General features: G+C 46.6%; 1 protein-coding gene and 2 non-coding genes across 3 annotated transcripts in view; 1 reads left to right on the plus strand and 2 right to left on the minus strand.

The window, feature by feature from the left end:
* LOC126175592 (death-associated protein kinase related-like) overlaps positions 1-19,036 on the minus strand; it is a 225,763-nt gene that overhangs the window by 32,093 nt on the left and 174,634 nt on the right. The gene's annotated exons all lie outside the window — the stretch shown is intronic.
* On the minus strand, positions 24-98 carry Trnat-ugu (transfer RNA threonine (anticodon UGU)). The gene has a single exon. It is a non-coding gene; the product is annotated as a tRNA-Thr (tRNA).
* Positions 13,599-13,672, plus strand: Trnat-ugu (transfer RNA threonine (anticodon UGU)). Its single transcript has one exon. It is a non-coding gene; the product is annotated as a tRNA-Thr (tRNA).

Here is a 19,036-nt window from a genome sequence, read left to right on the forward strand (position 1 = left end):
CAACGGGGGCAGGTGAAAATGTGTGCCCCGGCCGGGACTCGAACCCAGTATCTCCTGCTTACATGGCAGACGCTCTATCCATCTGAGCCACCGAGGGCACGGAGGATAGTGCGACTGCAGGGACTATCTCGCGCACACCTCTCGCGAGACCCACATTCTCACCTTGTATGTCCCGCCGGCCGGTGTGGCCGAGTGGTTCTAGGCGTTACAGTCTGGAACCGGGCGACCGTTACGGTCGCAGGTTCGAATGCTGCCTCGGGCATGGATGTGTGCGATGTCCTTAGGTTAGTTAGGTTTAAGTAGTTCTAAGTTCTAGGGGACTGATGACTTCAGAAGTTAAGCCCCATACTGCTCAGAGCCATTTGAACCTTGTGGAAGACATTCTTACCAAGTCCCGTGAGAGTTCGGGGAATATGTGTGCATCCGCACAGAAGAAGAAGGTCATGGCCGGTGTTGCCAGAATTATATACTTGTATGAATATGGTGCCTGTTCTTTCGGGCATGTGAAGACTGTCGGTCACTGCATTGTTCATGGTGAGAGATAATGCCCGAAATCTTGTATTCTCTGGACACCTTTATACAGAGGATCCCGGAATATTCAATCACCTAGCGATTTCCGAAATGGAATGTCCCGTGCGTCCAGCTGCAGCTGCCATTCCGCGTTCAGTGTCTATTAATTCCCGTCGTGGGTCGACAATCAAGTCGGAAACACGAGTGCAAATGACAGCTGAATTTTGTCACCTCAGTGTAAAAATCTATCGCGATACTGGGATCTGACGTCCGCTCTTATGCGTCTCGTGTCTGCATCATAAGATCGGAGACACCACTGTAATATTCTTTGCTTCAGTAAATCACTGACACTAGAAGGATGGAAGATTTGGGTTTAATTTCATTAAAGACGGAGCGCAAGCTCGCATTTGGGGAAGGATGGTGAAGAAAATTAGCCGGGTCCTTTCTAAGGATCTCATTTGCCGTACGAGATCGACAGAAATCACGGGACACCTAAATCTTGATGGCTGGGGACATTGTAATGAATCTGATGGCGTGGCATTGGGGTTAACAGCTACTGTAGGCTCTTTAAGGAACCAACCAAGTCGTGACTTTTAGTGATTCAGAGAAACACAGGAAACCACGACGAACTGTTAATCGGTATCCTAACGCATTACGTATATGAGACGGAAAGTTAATCAGCTAAATAACAACAATTATATGAATGCGTTATGTATGCCCTTTCGCACACGTCCGAAGGAACGGACACCACGGATTCGTATAATCGATACGCCTCGATTGGCTATGAATCCACAACCTCCAGTGCGGATGCACGATTACGTTCGACCTCCAGCGGGAATCTATAAATAGCGAGCACGGAGGACATGGATGGGGACTGGCGCTAGGTGGGAATGCGTCTCTGGTTGGAGCAGTGGTTTCTGCAATTGCCCAGGAGATCCTGGGTTCGAGTCCTGGTCCAGCACACATTTCCACTCGTCACCACCGATTCCGCATAAAGTCCTGATGCATTTGATGACATCGATTCCTCCTCTTCCCTTTACTCCCCCCCCCCTCCACCTTCAATTTACATAATCAATTGTAACAGTCGTCGAAAATGCTATTCTCAGGGCGAGAAGCTGTTTTCTCTAACTGACGAAGAAAGCTCTTTCTCCCTTGTATAGAGCTGATCTATTCTTGAGATAACGTTTGGCGGAAGTGTTAATTCATGATGAGGGAGATGTCGGCGACCCTGAGTTGGTGAGGTGAGGTGAGACTGGCGCCGGGGTCCAGCGGGTCAGGAGCGGCGCGCGCAGATTCTCGGTCGGCCGCGAGCGCCTCGCCTCGCCTCGACAGGTGCGGAGAAAGGTACTTTCTCCAGGGACAGCCCGCCGACGCCGCCGGTTCGCATTCCTCAGGATGGAGCACCCGCATCCCGCCCCCGCCACCGCCACCGCCACCGCCACACCCCGCCGTGTCCTGTCGTGGCCCGCTGCTAAAGTCTTCGGCGCCGTCGACAGCTGCTGCTTTCTCAGGAAACATCCTACGGGGACGTGAACTCTGCCGTCTCCCGCCTCCACCCCTCCCCCCCTACCTAGAAAACTGAGCGAGCTGGCGCAGCGTTAGTGCATTGGAGATATTTGGGAGGACGGCTGTTCAAATACCTGTCCTGCCATCCATGTTTTAGGTTTTGCGTGATTTCCCTTACTCTCGTACGGCAAATGCCAGGATGGTTTGTTTCAAAAGAACCCGGTAGACTTCTTTGCTCCTGGCCCAGTCCGAGCTCGTGCTGTGTCTCTGATGACCTCGACAGGACCTTGAACTCTTATCTTCCTCCCTTGTGAATATAAAACCTCATCTTTAAATAACCAGTGCACCAGAACAATCATTGGTGCAACACAACGAGAAAAAACTACAGCACTTTATACAATGGAAACAAGAGACGCAAAAATGGCAAGATAGAAAATTATGAGTGATTACATACATCTGTACTTTCACACAAAAATATCACTTTCCTCCTTCCTATTCCTTTGGCACATGAAGGATGATACGAGAGATTCTGAATAAACGACCTTTTTCTGAATTTTTTCCCCTAATGGTTTTATGCGAGAATTATTTGGAAGGAAATATTCCATTCCTTTATTTATCTCACAAGGAGAGGCCACGGCTTTCAGATCGCGGATTTACTTCAGACATTGTACACTTTAGTAGTCCTTTAGGACAACATAATCTGCAAGTAGTAAGATGTATTACTTAAGCGATTTCGAGAAAATCGCAAGGGATGCTTTACATGTCATTGATGTACCGATACGTTGCAACGTTGAGCGCGAAATGGTCATGTGGTTAACGTTCAAGCTCCATAATCGCTGGATGAGTTCCGCTCGTGGTACGTTCTAATTTATTTTTTTCCAACACTGGTCATATTATTTCATACTTAACAAATTTTATAGGTATTTTGGTGAAAAGGCACGTGTATTTGCTTCTACATTCATTGAATTTCCAATGATATTTGGCTGTTTGCCAATTTTTAGTATCAACACAAATATTTTAGCTATCGACAAGTAAATTATCAAACGCATAAAGTTTCCCTGAAAATGTATGCCTGATTTCCGAAAGCCCTTATAACTGCAATCAGATAACGCGCCGATAACTGCTTTGCACCTGGACGTGACTCTACCTGTTGTGCTGCCATTCATGAACAGCATTGGTTCAAATGGCTCTGAGCACTATGGGACTTAACATCTGAGGTCATCAGTCCCCTAGACTTAGAACTACTTAAACCTAACTAACCTAAGGACATCACACACATCCATGCCCGAGGCAGGATTCGAACCTGCGAACGTAGCGGTCGCGCGGTTCCAGACTGTAGCGCCTAGAACCGCTCGGCCACTCCGTCCGGCCATGAACAGCATTCAGTGGGTTGTTCTCCAACAGGATAATGCTCGCCTAACATGCCCTACCTGGTGCACACGTGTTGCTTTGGGCTGTTCGATCGCCAGATCTGTCTCCAATCGAGCGCATATGCGACATCATCGGTCGACAACTCCAACGACATTCACAAACAGCATTAACCGTCCTGTATTGGCCGGTCAAGTGCAACATGTATGGAACACTGTCCCACAAACTGACATCCGGCACATGTGCAACATTATGCACGCACTTTTACATGCTTGCATTCAACAGTCTGGCGGTAAGCCGGTTATTAATGTACCAGCAGCCCACATTTTCAATGGCTTATCTCGCGCTTACCTGTGATCTTGCTATGTTAATCACTTACATATTTTTACCTAGACAAATGTATTCCCGAAATTTCACTACCCTGCTGTAATTATTCTTTAGTGCTGCAAATTTTTTTCTGTCAGTGTACTTGGAGGTACTAACCAATCTAAAAACATACTACTCCTAATAGCTATATTAATTGATCTGCAGATGAAGTAAATACTGATGTAATATTGTTCAGTATATTGTCCTCAGTCCCCAATAAGAATAAATTAAAAGGGGTCAGCGTTGGCCGTAATATTGGTGGTTTATTGATAGCAAAATCGATTTTCAATCACATAGTGATCATCTTGAGTGCTGTGGTGTACAAATTAAATTCATAGGCACTGGTATCAAGTTATACACTTCTGCAGCAGGCAGAAGCAGAAGAAACCATCAAGGCCAACGCTGACCTTCCTTTTAATTTAACATATATGGTCGTTGTGCACACAGCACTCCATGGAGTCGCCAACCAATAAGAATATCTACACTTACACAGCTAACACGCAGTATGCTTGGAGTGTAGACTGATATTGTAGCTAAACAGAGTTAATGAACAATAGAGATAAGAAGGGAATAGAGAGTGTTGAGATGTGCTACTACAGAAGGGTGCTGATGTTTGCATCGGAAAATTAAAGAAGAGATACTGAAACTCCTCGGGGGAAAAGCTATTTGTGGCACAATTTCACTAAAAGGAGGAGTAGGTTTCTAGTACACATCTGGAAGCATCACGTTCGTAATGAAAGTAAGCACTACAGCAGAAATGAAGATGTCTTCTACGGGGAAGACTAGCGTGGAGAACTGTATCCAGTTTGGCTGACGACATCAACAAGAGTCAGACGACGAAGGGTTTTGATAGTGACTTTCTTGTTGCATAAATTACTCTTCCTCACAGTTCTTCCTATGTGAGCCAGAGCTGACGCAGACGGGAATGGAATTCGTGTACCGATTTAACGACCGCTGTTCCGCCATCTTGGACAGACTGTTTGGAGTTCCCGCTCGCGGTTGGTTAAGTTCCAGAGTCTGCCTCAGAAACACGGCATACAAACACTTACAATTAGAAAACACGAAGAGACTCTTCCAGAAGATGGTAATTGGTGCGGCGAGGCGCCTGCACTTAAAGAGACGCTTCAGCCGAGTTCCGGCTACAGACTTCGGAGAGGTGGCGCGGCGGCGACAAGCCTTTCGCCCACCTCGTTTACATGGAGGCCCTCTCTCCCGGATCAAGACGACTAATGGAAAGAATGCAACGCCCAGGACAATGAAAATCACGCCACTGGCAGGTACCAATCTAACTGGCGTTTTCACACGAAGCCAATCTAAATGCCGTTGTCACAGAAAACCATGTCTTGCGCTCTCGGACGTAGCTTAATTTCTCAAGAGCTTTCTCTTTCTGCAGCGGGCAGAACTGTATTAGCCTGTCATGTCAACAAGCAGATGCTGAATTTAGCTGTACCTAACAAAGGCTGTAGTGAGCGGGAAAGAAGTAAAACTGTGTCAACCAAGTCTCAAAAGCAAGATATGTGTTATTAGCGGGGAAATGTTGGTGAAAGCCGGCCGTGGTGGCCGAGCGGTTCTAGGCGCTTCAGTCCGGAACCGCGCGACTGATACGGTAGCAGGTTCGAATCCTGCCTCGGGCATGGGTGTGTGTGATGTCCTTAGGTTAGTTAGGTTTAAGTAGTTCTAAGTTCTAGCGGACTGATGACATCAGAAGTTAAGTCCCATAGTGCTCAGAGCCATTTGAACCATTCTTTTTTTTTTTTTTTGTGGTGAGAAATTTTGTTTTTACATGCCAAAGGAGGATGTACGAAATGTTATCCAAGAGTTTTGTGGGGGAATAGTCACAAGCATGTCGTACAATACTGAATCTGAGTAATAATCTGCGCCGAGTGGTCCAATGATGAACTTCCGACAATATCTTGTACCTCACGGCCTTGGGAGTTGGCCAGCTCGCATGTCAGATGTATTACGCAAGAAAAATTGGACACTGTCCCCTCGGTGACGAGTCACTAGCGACGGAGCACGAAGCAAATCTAGAAGCTATCTCGAAATTTTCCTTAAGTGTTTTAGCGAAAATGTGGATGAACGGTTGCGTATTTGAACCGCCGTTCAAAATGCGAGTCTGCTGCGCAGATATCTCTAATGAGTGTGTATACAGCCGTCTTAGTTGTTTTCGGAGGTGATGGAGAGAAGCTGAAATACAGCCTAGTCTTCCCGAATAGCATCGAGGGCCCTCATCGCAATAAACGGCCGGCCGCGGTGGCCGAGCGGTTCTAGGCGCTTCAGTCCGGAACCGCGCGACTGCTACGGTAGCAGGCTCGAGTCCTGCCTCGGGCAGGTTATAAGTTCTAGGGGACTGGTGACCTCAGCAGTTAAGTCCCATAGTGCTCGGAGCCATTTGAACCATTTGAGCAATTAACGATGTCTCACTCCATGAGTCGCTACTGATACGTTAGGCATTTAACTCGGAGCACCGACGCGAAGTCCGACAATCAGGAACTTTACTCCACTCATCGGTTGCCGGTCAAATATCGATGGCGAAAATTTCTCCATCACCATGATTCCCACAGCGTAGCTCTTATGGAGCGTCATCACACAAGCGTGCGTTATCGACCTCGAATATGGAGGCGGAATCTGTGCCGTTGTGTTTTCATTCCGTGGAAATATTTCCATAAGTTTTTGGTGTCTGCGATGGCTGACGTGAAAGAGCAACTTATCATACAGTTTTGTCTCTGACTTAGAATAAAAAGCCGCTACAAAACATAAAATCTTAGATCACACGCAAAGACACCGACAAGTGGGACACCTAAGCAAGCTTGAGACCAATTAAGGGAAAATCTTTGAAAAAAAAAAAAAACAGTTGGTCAGTGAACAGAAGCACTATGAGATGGAAAGATTGAGGGAATTTCGGCAGTATAAACTCACGCTCTTTTCTAAAAATTGTGTCTGATGGAGAGAGTTACGTTTGCGATCACGAACCAGCTGTCGTCACAATGAAAGAGATCAATCGTCACGTTACTCCCTTTATAAAGTGAAATAAGCCCAAGAAATCAATCAACACACCTGTTTCATACTCGGATTTGTTCTCTTGTAGTGGTGTTGCTGTAAAAATGAAGTTTATTTAGGACGTGCATACTCTTCCTATTCGGCTTTCTCAGAGCAAGTTTTTCTTCCTGTTCCAGATACTTCTTTCTGAGTTTCTCTTGAATACCTGTGTACAAGGACACACAAGTGAAGGAAATCTATAATTTTTGCAATATGTCGTCGTTCTTTTCTGGAAAATAGGCACTATATCATCCTTTTTCCAATCCTCCAGTGTTTTTCTCTCTTTCCATACAACAGTCACCGTATTGTATAGCCTGTGCTTTCCTACTTCTACTGTCGCCTTCTCCGTCTCAATATCAGCCCCATCCAAACCTGGTGCCTTTCTTCCTCCTGTTTTCTTTAACACCCCTTCCACTTGTTCCCGTGTTGAGTCTCCTTCTCCACCTAATTCTGAATGTAATTCATCTCATTCTTGTTTCTTGCATTCTGTTACATCTGGGATTGGGTTTAGTGGGTCTACGAAGTAATTCTACAACTGCGAAGCACGAACGGACCGCCCGCTAAACACAGCGTGTGTAGCACCAGCCCTGTTCCGCCGAGGAAGTCCTAGTGAAAGGGAAACCGGCCGCGATGGGGCGTGCGCGATGGGACTCTGCGAATTACTCGGGGCGAATGTTTGCGCGGCTACTTTCATCTGAGGCGCGCTTTCTGCACAAACTGCGTCCGCTGGAGCGCCGCGATCTCTTCCTCTCGACGGGGTTCGCCAGCGGGGGTGTCCGGCCGGAGCTGTTTGCTGTCGGGAAAGAAAGCGGGCCCGCCACCGCTGTGACGGCGACACAGGGAAAGCAGCGCAGTCGACGGCGGGTAGTTCACACTTGCGCACGCTGCGCCGCGTCGCACGGCCGGAAGGTGCGAAAAGCGTCCTCAGCAGCTTGTCAGTGAGACGGTTGTGTCTGCCGCTATGACTTCGATATTCCTGTCGCGCATGCGCAGTGGGCACTTTCCTCCTGCCCATCGTCCCTCTGACAGATGGCATCTTGTGGCGCCACCGTATTACGCTGTAGAACTTCGCCAGAGACAGGTACCGATAGATGTCTCTGCGGTCAGGGTGGCAGCCGTTCTAGCAGACGATGTCATTATAGCTTCGAGTGGTGTTATTTTCACTCCAGTTTTGGAATCTATTGCTATCTTTTCTTCCTTTGCAAATGAGGAATTGTCAACTTCATTCACACGACTTGCACGAGTTTTATATAAAAGAAAGGAATAATAAGTTAATTTGTGGAGCTTTTCTTTATGTTGCATAATCTAATGCTCCGCTTTCTGGTCGGATGGGCCAATCGAGACCGACTGACCGCCGGGTCTTCCTCGGCCAGTGGCGTCATGCGGATGCGGCATGGACAAGTACAATGTCAGCACACCGCACTCCCGGGATTTGTCGGCTTTGATGACCTTGGAGCCGCGACTTCTCACTCAGTTAACTCCTCAGTTGCCATCACAATGCTGAGTATACCTCTCTTCATTTCTCTCACCACGGAAAAGTTCCTGGCGGGTTCGGCAATCGAACTTGGGTGCTCCTTATAGTAGCCAGACACACTGACCATTGAGCTAGTAAGGCGGATTCATTATATATAACAACACTTTAGAAAATCTGTTCAGATTATATATGTAAAATTAGATTTCGTATTAAAATTTTATGGCTCTTATCCTAATGGTGTAGTCAGACTAAGGTACTTTGCAAACTAATTATATCACATAGTTGTCTTTCATATTTTGTGAAGAACGTAGACAAACTTTCTGTTGTAACATTATGTGATATATTTGCATGAAACCAATAGAATAAATAAATAGACAAATAAGAAGTTCTCCACTATTAATTCACCGTATAAGGCTGTTTATATCGCAGTACCTCTCGGATGAGGAGAACAATGGGGTTTGCAGTAGCTGTGGTACCACAGATTAAAGATGGTGAATAAATCAGTTTAGATTGTATAAGGCCAAACGCTGATATAACGCAGCGGAATAAACATTAACACCTACATATCTTCGTGCTTTAGATCCTACAAGATCGGCTTATATGTATCAATAAATGTAAAAAAAAAGAACACTTACACTAATCCATGAGTATAATTGTAAGTATTTTCCGAAGGACTCCGTGGCCGTGCGGTTAGAGGCGCCATGTCACTGACTGCGCGGACCCTCTAGCCGGAGGTTCGAGTCCTCCCTCGGGCATGGGTGTGTGTGTCTGTCCTTAGGATAATTTAGGTTAAGTAGTGTGTAAGCTTAGGGACTGATGACCTTAGCAGTTACGTCCCATAAGATTTCACACACATTTGAACATTTTTTCTTCTTTTAGTTATAATCCATTCCATCATCTTCTTATGTCATCTGTCCTCACCCAAACAGCATGCATGTCCATACTATCACTGTCGTTTTGCTTCGATTGTATCCACTACAGCGGCGTACAGCGGTGCCCAGTACACTCTCTTGCTTATGTCTTAATTTTTTATTTTATCCCTTAGTGTCAACCCAACCTATATCAACACCTCTAAAATCCTATCTACACTAACATTATGTTCCTCTTAATTCTTTCAGTTATTTCCCATGTTTCTGCTGAATACGTTTCTATATATTTTTCAATAGTTTTAAATGCACTAATCTTCATTCCCGATGTAATACATGTGCTCCACACGATTCTGTTTAATTTTTTGGTTACCTGTCTACCTTGGGTACTCGCGATTCGTAATATCGCTGTTATTACTGACTCCCTAATATTAATAAGAGTCCACAGACCTTACTACTACTATTACTAATATCGCTTGAGCCTTGTCCTGCAGTTACGCAGGGTGAGCCATCGTTAATCGGATTTGGCATGTTATTGGTTAAGGGGTGGCTGGATGCTCTTCCAGCCGCCACCCCGTACCCCCCGAGACGGAATTTGTGTACCCCAACTGTCCGCGGTGAGTGTAATCCATGGAAGAGTGCGAAAGTGTGCAGATGTCTGCGAGCCGTGTAACTGAGACGGAACATGGGGACCAGACCGGTATTCACCGAGCGGGATGTGGAAAACCGCCTAAAAACCAACCACATCCAGGCTGGCCGGATTCGATCCGGGACCGGCGCGCCTACCCGAGTCCAGGAAGCAGCGCGTCAGCGCTCTCGACTACCCTGGCAGGTAAGAGTCCACAGACCTTACTATCCCTTAATGTCAAGTCAGTCTTGATCCACTCCTGCAGTAACGTAATACTCCGTTTTCTCTAGGATGAAGTCTAAACCCCATTTCTGATATCCTCTACGGAACTTTCTAACCGTGTAGTTCATGTCATCCTCATTCTCCGCAAAATTGACGTGGTGATCGGTAAAGTGCTCCGACGTCGTTGTGCATCGCAAGTTGAACAACCAGGAGAGGGAGGTCAGAGCAGTTACAAGTGATCGTGTTTGTTGGTTTTCTCGGCGCTCCAGAGGCTTACTTAGGAAGAGCGCCAAAGGAAACAGGGCTACACGGTGAAACCGCCGCCCGACCCAGCCCGTCACGAAGCGGGCGGCCGCGCCAGCGCGATGGCCACACCGACACCCCGCCGGTTCTGCGCGAGGCGGATGCGGCCGGCACGAGGTCGTGGGAAAGCGGCGGCAAGCCGTGCACTGCACTGTAGTGCTCTACACCTCAGCGAAGGCCGTGTCGAAGTGTACTAACACGCCAGTTGGAACAGAGGTCGGGGTGCTGGGTGTGTATTCGGGACGAGCGGGCTACCACTCTTCCGCCTGGTGGCTGACAACTGTGTGCCAACTGAATCTGTTTCTTTGCATGATGCGATACATGTTATTTGGAATGATGGGCGTTCAAACGTTTTCCTCCGTTTCAGAGCATACATACACACGAATATATTAACGTAAACAGAATGTTTTGAAAATAAAGAAATTTTTGATATAGCACACGGCACTCGAACCCAAAAGCGCCCCTTCTAAGTTGTGAGCGAATCGCCCCTGGATAGTTCACTCAGAGGCCTGCAGAAGATAATGTTCCGGGTTCAAGTCCCGGTGTGGCACACAGTTCTAACTGCCAGTAAGTTTCATAATCATTGCTCTTCATCGGTCGCGCAGTTTGTTTTCGTCTGAGAAGACCAAAACTTAAAAAAAAAAGAGAGAGATCCTGCACAATAAATACAACCACTATCGTTCGACTATAGTATTTCGGAGAAAAATGTGTGTCCATTTGTAGGCTGCAGGCGCGTACCATTTCCATGGTGTTCACCATTATCATTTCCACTGACATCACAACAACAACAACAACAATAAAACGACAATCACCACCTCCAGTTTTCATTTTATTGTTTCACTTCATAAATTCCTTCATCACTTTTAATCCATCACCTCCTTCTCATCATCATCATCGTCATCTATATTATCGTCGCTGTCATTATCATCAACACGTTTATGTTTTGTTAATTAGCATCATAATTTTTAAGCATTCTCCTACTACTCTTCCTCATCATCATCCTATTTTTCAATTCATCAACATTATTATGATCAACTTTTCCACTCTCGTTGTCTTCTTCTTTTGCTACTGTCAACTTCAAGGATAGGCATTTAGCCTGTTTCGGTTAACGCTCTTCTCAGTCTTTTCCATCTCTTCAAAGATGAGACTACTCTGATTAAAACTGACTGTTATTTAGTTTTTATAAAATGGCGCTACAGTGCTGCCACATCGCTTTCCCAACGTAGGGCCGGCCGGAGTGGCCGTGCGGTTCTAGGCGCTACAGTCTGGAACCGCGAGACCGCTACGAATCTTGCCTCGGGCATGGATGTGTGTGATGTCCTTAGGTTAGTTAGGTTTAAGTAGTTCTAAGTTCTAGGAGACTAATGACCTCAGAAGTTGAGTTCCATAGTGCTCAGAGCCATTTGAACCAACCCAACGTAGGCAGATAACATGTTACCCGGGAAGTGGCCGGAAACAATTAAATGGGATTCAGGGTTTAAAAAAATGAGTCAAATGGCTCTGAGCACTATGGGATTTAACATCTGAGGTCATCAGTCCACTAGAACTTAGAACTGCTTAAACCTAACTAACCTATGGACTTCACACACATCCATGCCCGAGGCAGGATTCGAACCTGCTACCGTAGTGGTCGCGCGGTTCCAGACTGAAGCGCCTAGAACCGCTCGGCCACACCGGCCGGGATGGCAAGTGAATTGTCTCTTCGTTACGATGCGTCGCCCGTGGTGGACCGTTCACGTGTGACACCGCGACCTCCGACAGGATGTACGCGTGAAGTGTCAATTATCATGTAATTTTAATCTGACTGTAATCGACCTCGCTTCATCAGCGACACATAATACGGACTAACACAAAAGCAGACCCAGTAAAGGTATGCACGAGTGTTCCGAGTACTGAACATCAGCTTTCTTGAAAGTCTCTCTCCAGGAAGGAAACTGTGAGGGCTGTGACTGTATGTGTGTGTGTGTGTGTGTGTGTGTGTGTATGTGTGTGTGTGTGTGTGTGTAGACAGACGGCTTGTCTGGTGCCAGGTGGGACAGAGTCTTCTGGGTCGCCAGACACGCCTGCCCTGGCTTCGGCGGACAACGTTTCTCTCCCAGACACTGAAAGTGTCCACCGCTGTCGTTGCTGGGCGTGGCACTTCAGCTCTGCTGTATAACCATTCCTGGTAGAACTGTACTGCTGAAACTAGCCACTTTTGAATGTCCTCAATTCGCATCTCCACAGGCGTACATCGCTGTTACTCAGCAGCGGATGTTTTCTGGCAGCGGTGAGAATTAAGCCCGTTTTACACGGGACGTGCGACACGAACAAGAAAGTCATCATCTACTGCAACGGTCCACGTGACGGACGGTCCGACTACAAAAAAGCGTTTACACCGTACATGGTTCAAATGGCTCGAAGCACTGTGGGACTTAACATCTGAGGTCATCAGTCCCCTAGACTTGAACTACGTAAACCTAACTAGCCGCTGGCCGCTGTGGCCGAGCGGTTCTAGGCGCTTCTGTCCGGAACCGGGCTGCTGCTACGGTCGCAGGTTCGAATCCTCCCTCGGGCATGGATGTGTGTGATATCCTTAGGTTAGTTAGGTTTAAGTAGTTCTAAGTCTAGGGGACTGATGACCTCAGATGTTAAGTCCCATAGTGCTTAGAGCCATTTGAACATAACCAACCTAAGGACATCACACACATCCATGCCCGAGGCAGGATTCGAACCTGCGACCGTAGCAGCAGCGCGGCTCCAGACTGAAGCGTCTAGAATCGCTCGGTCACAGCGGCCGGCTACATCATACGTGCCTGTCTAGTCGTCTGCTCCACGTGTCTACTGTTTTTGTTGTCAACTTCCAGCATGTGAACCGACGGCTTAAATTTGCTTTTCGTGCCTATCAAGTATTTTATGTCCTTTTGTAATGGTTACTTTATTTAACTGTAGTTTAGACAGACACTGTAACGCCGTATTTAGCTGTTTTCGTGCAGTTTATGAACATCTATGGTCATCAGTCCCCTAGAACTTAGAACTACTTAAACCTAACTAACCTAAGGACATCACACAACACCCAGTCATCACGAGGCAGAGAAAATCCCTGACCCCGCCGGGAATCGAACCCGGGAACCCGGGCGTGGGATGTGAGAACGCTACCGCACGACCACGAGCTGCGGACAACTCTTACGGGACTTGGTAAGAATGTCTTCCACGAGTAATGAGTGTGTTAGGGTGGGACACTATGAATGTAGTGTGTGGACATACAAGGTGAGAATGTGGGTCTCACGGGAGGCGTGCTCGAGATAGTCCCTGCAGTGGCACTATATCCTCTGTGTCCTCGGTGGCTCAGATGGACAGAGCGTCTGCCATGTAAGCAGGAGATCCCGGGTTCGAGTCCCGGTCGGGGCACACATTTCCACACGTCCCCGTTGATATATATCAACCCCGTTAACAGCTGAAGGCATTAATATAATTCTAATTTCGTAATAGAAATGTTGGTTTTCTGTTGCCAATGCTAATTTACTAGATTAAATCGCGTTTTTCCTATCGTGAGAAGACACATTATGGATCATACGCATGCGAGTGAAGAACACATTTTGTAAGAGCAGTTCCAGATAGATCCGGATCACTGAACCGCATTCACTTCCCCATACAAGCATCTTACCGTTTAAATTCTAGTCAAAGCTCACAGCAGATCTTCCACCCGTTAACTATTTATGAAAGGAACGAACAACAACGTCTCGTTGAGCAAGAGACGCAATTTACAATGAACTTCGCTCTGTTTGTCAGTTGCGCTCTCCACTAGGTCGTCTGCGCATGCGCGAAGCGCTTCCATAAGCGTGAGAATAGGTTGTTGTTGGTTGTTTTTGGGGAAGGAGACCAGACAGCGAGGTCATCGGTCTCATCGGATTAGGGAAGGACGTGGAAGGAAGTCGGCCGTGCCCTTTGAAAGGAACCATTTGCCTGGAGCGATTTAGGGAAATCACGGAAAACCTAAATCAGGATGGCCGGACGCGGGATTGAACCGTCGTCTTCCCGAATGCGAGTCCAGTGTCTAACCACTGCGCCACCTCGCTCGGTGTGAGAATAGGATCCATCCTATTCCATCTAACAGCGATTGTACGCATGAGTCTTGTGCAAGTGGTCTCGTCTACGCAGTAGATAGCGGAGGAACCGGTGCGTCACTGGTAATCTTGCAAGCTCACACGTCCCGTGTAGAACGGACCTTCGTGTTCGCCCGAAAGTTCTTGCACAATTTTGTGTTTCTCTTCCTAAGATGAAAGTAAATGTGCACTAAATGACTGCGTATGGCGAGTTTTGACAACCAAAACAGTGCCTGGACAACGTGTTGCGCTGGCAGGTCGGGCTTGTCCACAAAGGTCGGCTAGGATTTCAGAACTTTCAGCGAAAGGGCGCGCGTGTCGCTGAGGTTCACGCAGCGGCCACGACCACGGCAGCGGCTAGGTTGGCACGTCTGCAGCGGGAACCAGTCCCCGCCGCGGCTGGAATGTGCACACTGCCCGGGGGGAATTCCTCACGCGTGCTCGCACGCACGCCGGCCGCCATGGGCCGCTGCGCCGAGGGTTCAAAGCTCCCGCAGGACAAAACTTTGCCCACGTCTCCGGAGGCCGCGACATCGCCAGCCACCGCCGCAAGTATTAGTATGTTGTCCATCTTCAACAACTCTAGTTGTCTGTAATGAAACAATAAACAACCAGTTGCATATAATAAATACAATTTCTTTGCCGGTTTCGGGCACTTGGTACTCTTCTTCAGATGGGCCTTGTGCTGTATGCACTTTATTATTGACACTCGCAAATAATGCGACAGGTATAACCTTCTGAAGAAGGGCACTAAATGCCCGAAACATCAAGAAATTAAATTTCTTGTATGCAACTGATTGCTTATTATTTCATTATATTAAATGAAACAATAAATTTACTGTTACCAGTCTTTGTTTATTTGTTCTATAATTCGCTTGATTTGTCCGAGAGCAGCAAAACATTTCGAAGCATATTAAGTCGTATGAAGTCGCTATCCGTATATAGAAGCATAATACTGAATCATCGCAGCCTTTCAACTGCATCGGCTCAACAACCCCACAATTCGAACAGATATGGGATTACTTTTGTCACAAGCTTACTCAGAACCGTATCTTGATATTACGGATGCACAAGAAAAACGAAATGCTGCGTAACTGAGAAAATCAGCCTGTTATACAATCTCGTGATAAACTGCATGCTCTTCTCTTCCTCCCAGGTGTTAACCAGATCTCAGCAAAAGGGAGGAAGGTGGCAGAAGAACCACAAACCGGTGACTAGGCATTTACCATATGTACAATACAATTGCAAAGGATGAAATTTTATTACGAACAGAAGACAAATCCCTAGATCGGCTCCAGAACCAGTCATTAACCTCTCGACGTTTGCTCTCACATGTTGCACAGAAAACAATTCTTACAGCTGACGTACAGTTGCAATTTAACCCTTTCCCGTCTATAGAGCAACCAATAATATTGAATACAAACTGACAATTGATTACTGTAAACTTCTTTCCTGCAGTCATGAACTGTGCGGCTGGTCCCGGCGGAGATTCGAGTCCTCCCTCGGGCATGGGTGTGTGTGTTTGTCCTTAGGGTAATTTAGGTTAAGTAGTTTGTAAGCTTAGGGACTGATGACCCTAGCAGTTAAGTCCCATAAGATTTCACACACATTTTGTCACACTGCTTTCAAATAACGATCTTAGCACAATGTGTCATCAATCTGCCTTATTTCTTTTTCTTTCGGTGTTATTCCATCACAATTCAAAGACTGTTTGCGCGAGACCCAAGAGACAATTCGGAATTAGGCCGATTTAAATCTAATTTAATACAAAAAAATATTGTTTCATTACCCTCCAGATCAAACAGTAGTAAGAAGAGTATTATTCCCCAACTGAAAATAAGGGTAAGTAATATGACTTCGACGTAAATGTGGTCTTAAAACAAAAATAATCCAGGCCCGCTTTTCCTAAATGTTTTTGACTGCTGCGCGCAGAACATCCTTTACATACATTCCAATCTTCCCAAGAATTTTTTAAAATATTTCAGTGAATTTTAAAGGACAGTGTCTGTTTTCCTCATACTCTCCAGTATGTGAGATCAACTGCAGCAGGACTTTGGACAGAGGGTGAGAGTGGGGGCGTCGCGGGTGGTTGGGAAGACTGATGCCTCTGAAATAGTTCGATACAGGGAAGCATTCCGCGGGATCGCTGACTAAATACTGAGGTGAGTCACTTCACCTTGGCACCCTTACGTCCCGAGTTCGCCTCGCGATGACCGCCAAAACCAGGTTTGTCTCCGCAGCAGGCAGCACACCTGCACAAAGTGTGTACGTTGGCAGCACTGTTGTCCGCGCCGCCGCTGGACAGTGTGTGGCTTGCAGCTGTCCGTAACTCCTACTTGCTGCAGCAGCACCCTGCGCTCCGAAAATACATCGCAGGAGCAGTGTCGGCGGGTGCGGAATGGTGACTGAGGATTTATTTCACCGAAAATGAGAAGCCATCAAGTTCCCGTTCCAATCTGATTTTGAATCTTACTTTTATAACGAAAGTAGTACATTTTATTGACTTCTCTTAATAGCCACGCGTCCGCTCAAACGTCAATGAATCGGATTGCGAAGTAAAGTTCCTTTTACACAATCGCCTCTCTTGTCTATCGACCGATCGTGGCGAGTGAGTCTACTGCAGCGTCTCTGGCGAATTATATCTGTACCGAGCATCGCGGTCGTTTTTGTTTACGTGTCGGTTTCATAATTGCGTGTGTTTTGGGAGTGTCTGCTGTACAGTTTCACAACCGAACGATGGAAGTTATGAGGGACCATCTTTCTTTTTAAAACAACTGAAATATAGTAACTGAATTACGGAATGAGCAATGACTAAATATGTATTTTATTAATGATCAAAACAAAATTCATGGTGATTTTTCATGCGTAAGATCTCATGGTAAATTCTCCACACTGCTGAGTACTGAAATACTGGGAAAAATGTCGTATAAGTATTTCAGTACATCGTCATTTATTTGCTCGAGAAAATATTTTAAGACAAACAGATCAATGTTTAGAAGGCAGTAAATAGCGCCTTTTCTCTTTATCCTTCGTGTCTTGTTTTCTTTCTGTGCCAAGTAATTTCGAAATTTATTTTTCCCGTTCAGTGTACCTGTTTCTTTCCGCTGTCGAATCAACATTCATTAAACAAATTTAATATATTTACGTTCTATTTTATTCTTAGTGTAAGCTTCTCCTTTGGCCAGGTATGGTGAAGCCTAAATACTGTTTAACCCAGACCGAGGGAGGTTCCCCAGTGTTCGGCGCACAGGATTCGCATTCCGGAGATCGACAAATCAAATCCGCGACCGGCTACGAAGACAGGTTTTCCGTGATTTCCCTAAATTGCTCCAGGCAAATGCCGGGATGCTGCTTTTGGAAGGGCACGACCGATTTCCTTCCCCAACCTTGTGCTCCGTCTCTAATGATCTCGTTGTCGACGGCACGTTAAACGGTAATATTTCTCCCTGCCTCCTTTTTGAATCAGGTATTTGGTCTCTATTGTGGGAGAACACTAGTAGAAAAAAAAATCAAGTTCGCATGGAATCTTTGCGGTGTGTAACGAAAAAGAAGCAAACCATAAAATAATGATGAAGAAGGTACACAATCAAATGGTTCAAATGGCTCTAAGCACTATGGGATTTAACATCTGAGGTCATCAGTCCGCTAGACTTAGAACTACTTAAACCTTGCTAACCTGAGGACATCACACACATCCATGTCTGAGGCAAGATTCGAACCTGCGACCGTAGCAGCAGCGCGGTTCCGGACTGAAGCGCCTAGAACCGTTCAGCTACAACGGGTACACAATCTACCACTACAACAGCGACTGCAGCGAGGATAGGTTAATTTCCGACGTTTGCAGACATCGCCACGATTCTCCGTTTCTGCACATGCGGAGTCCACCGTAAAGACTGTATTTTAGAACTCTACAATCAATGGATTATGGACGTCGCTGAACCACTTGCCACGTGGTTGGCGGCTGATTTACACGCCGGCGCGTGACGCACACGCATGACGAGCAGTCGATTTCGACCAGAAGGTGGCTGTTGTAGGATGGGTAAATCGGACTTCATGGTAGTGAACAGTATCGTAGAATCTTTCGATAACGACGGATCTTTAAAAATACAGAACGTGCTTCAAGGTCAGCTGATTACCAGGTAATTGCCTTCGGATCAACAATGGCCGCATTAAGCAACGCATTCGTCATTCCCATGAAGGCACACGCAGAACGACCTACCATTGACTACACGGAACTAGCTCCAGCGTTTGGGGCACCGTTCAGTTTTGTTTTGTCGGCTGGATCAAAGGGATTCTTCGTTTAGCAGCTCATTTATAAGCTGCATCAACCACCACAAAAAATGGAGGCGGACGCCTCAAACCCCCAGGCAGAGATCGGGAGAGACTCGCGGTGCAGACAAAAACAATGGTCCGTCAGTTTCGTCTCAGAGGTTACCCTGCCGAGGGCGTAGCAGACATCGAGCAAAAAATATAACACGCAGCTAAAACATCCGTGGCTGCCATGGAATTCACGCATGGCTGGGCGGTACACGCGCTCGGCAATGACATGGACCTTGGGTGAAGTCGGCAAGCTGCAAGATTTCGTGAGAAGCAATCTCATCCTTCATCTACACAAAGAGGAATCTGTTCAGTGAAGAATACGACGGCTAATAAGGTCTAGGTCGGCCTC

This window comes from Schistocerca cancellata, chromosome 3 (assembly GCF_023864275.1).
Source record: "Schistocerca cancellata isolate TAMUIC-IGC-003103 chromosome 3, iqSchCanc2.1, whole genome shotgun sequence".
Lineage (NCBI taxonomy): Eukaryota > Metazoa > Arthropoda > Insecta > Orthoptera > Acrididae > Schistocerca > Schistocerca cancellata.